The sequence below is a fragment of the Falco biarmicus genome, chromosome 6, assembly GCF_023638135.1.
Source record: "Falco biarmicus isolate bFalBia1 chromosome 6, bFalBia1.pri, whole genome shotgun sequence".
NCBI lineage: Eukaryota > Metazoa > Chordata > Aves > Falconiformes > Falconidae > Falco > Falco biarmicus.
Window position 1 is genome coordinate 2,055,097 of NC_079293.1, and position 2,520 is coordinate 2,057,616.

Consider the following 2,520-nt stretch of genomic DNA (forward strand, 5'->3'; position numbering starts at 1 on the left):
AGCCATCATTTATAAATCGGAAATTCATTGTGAGGTAGAAGTCTGTAGCTGGGAACATTTCCACATTTCAGGTCAATGGTTTGCAAAAAGCACGTACAGAAACACACAGTCCTGAGAGCTGTGTGATGAACCACACACTTCATAACATCATCCAGTTAACCTGAGACATTTCAAACAAGCCTTCAACATCTGCTAGGCTTTTTAAACACTAAGCATCTGTAGATCTAAAGATAGATATATATATATATATATAAAAATTCTAACATTTTTCTCTCTTAATTTATATAGGAGAATCTTATCTCAGATACCATGTTCTAAGATGGTACCCTGTAGCTGTCCACAGTTGGAAAATTAATATCCTTATGCCTCCAAGAATCTGAGCATCCATATTTACTGTCTCCTGAATTAGATGTCTTCCAGTAGAACCACTGAGATTCTTAAAAAGAACTTGAATGTCCCAGTTAAACTAAGACAAAACTACGTTTAGGAAATGGAAGAATAGATACAAGGAATTTTAAGAGTATCACTGGGTGAGCAGAGCAGTATTATGCTTAGTTTACCTTATCATATACAATAGCCAAGGGGATCATGGGATGCAATGGGGTAATCAGTCTTGTTCTCTGAAGGCTATTCTAATCCCAGTCTGATACTGATGTAAGAAAATCAAAATTTTTTCTCGTCTCATCTCAGTATGATAAAAATATCACAGCAATGCACATGTTTCATGAAAATAAACAATTTTAAATGACAACATTGACAAGTATTTGGCAGATGGCATCACTAGTGATGAATTTCAATGCCTCTTCCAAGTGAAACACATCAAAAACATAATAATCTTGTAACCAAGGAAGAAATTCTTTCCATACTCACCTAACGATGTGCCTCGTGTATGACTTTATGAAGACTAACTACAACATTGATAGCTCTACCCACTACCTTTGAAAAGATACTTAAACTAGATTCTTAGCATAGTTTTGAAAAAGTGACTACTCAGACATAAAATAGCAGATGTTGCACAAGATATTAGGCCTTAGAATTATGTGTGGAGACATATTCTAGAGCTCTCATGCTATTCCTTTCATTGTTGCCTGTGTCAAAGATGCAAATTGCATTGGGTAGCTTCAGCAAAGCTTTGGTTTTTAGTGAAGATAGACAAAAGGCATTCTTGGCGCTGGGATACTGAGAGTGGGTGGGTAGCTGCAGAGGGCTGAAGGCAGTGGGGTGATCAGCACTGATAACATGAGCTGTGGCCTGGCCTCAGCGGCAGTGGGTTGATTGACATGGACGATGTGCAGCTGTAGCTCGTTCCTGCTAAGTCATTAAATAGCCCTGAGGATTGGGGCAAAGGCAGTTGGGTGGAGGAGGAGCAGTGTGGTCTGACCTCTGGGGGAAGGAGATACAGCACAGACAGTAGAATGTTACCCAGGGCAAAGCCTTGTTGCAGCCTACCAGTTTGATTGTGCTGCAACAATTGGTGCCCCGTGTGAGGCTGACTGAGTTGGACTCTGGCTACAACAACTGGTGCCCAAGGTAGCTGAGGCAGGTGGTAGAACCTGCAACCCATAACAGATGCTGTGAGAGGTGAGCCATTGCAACTAATCAATGTGGGTATATTGCAATATTTGTTGTCCATCTTAACTCAAATTGCAACTTTTGGTATGTAGTGTAGATGGGGACTAATCGATATGGGTACAGAAGAAGAAAATTCCACTTTAACAATGCTTATAGATATATTTGAAATAAGAAGTGTAAAGTATAACAAGAAGGCAGTAAGAACTTTGCTAGGATGGTGCAAAGTAATTGACGTGCTAGTTACATTGAAAAATGTCTCCAGTGTTCAGACATGGCAAAATGCTGGAAAATTTCTTTTTGAGGCTGCCTGAAGGGGCGATAAAATTGCAACAACACCGCTAACAACATGGATATTAGTCTTAGACCTACTAGAACAATTAAATGGGGATAGGGAGACAAATTCTATATTTGAAATGCTTATGGATATATTTGAAAAAAGAGGTATAAAATATGACAAAATGGCAATAAGAATTCTGCTAGTGTGGTGTAAAAAGTATGATTTGCCAGTTACAGTGAAAAAGGTTTTCAGCATCCAGATATAGCAAAGCGCTGGAAAGGTACTTTTTTGAGGCTGCCTCAAGGGGAGACAAAATTGCCACAGCTTCATTAACAGCGTGGAGATTGATCATAGCTTCGCTAGAACAATCAGATGTGGACAGATAAATAAACCCTTTATTAACAATGCTAATCAACCCACTGCCTTCATTCCTCTACAGGTAGCCTACTCTGCCTCATCTGACTGAGGCAACACAATAGATCAGAATGTAAAATGTAATCCGGTCTGGATTATTTTTTTATGGAAACAAGGAAGGTTCTGTAACAGATTCTTCTTTGTTTCATGAACCATAGTTATGGTGTCACCTTCCTCCCCTTCATTCCTACTCCACACTGTACTGGTGCAGCCCTACATTGGGTACTGGGTGCAGTTTTGGGTGCATCAAACCATTA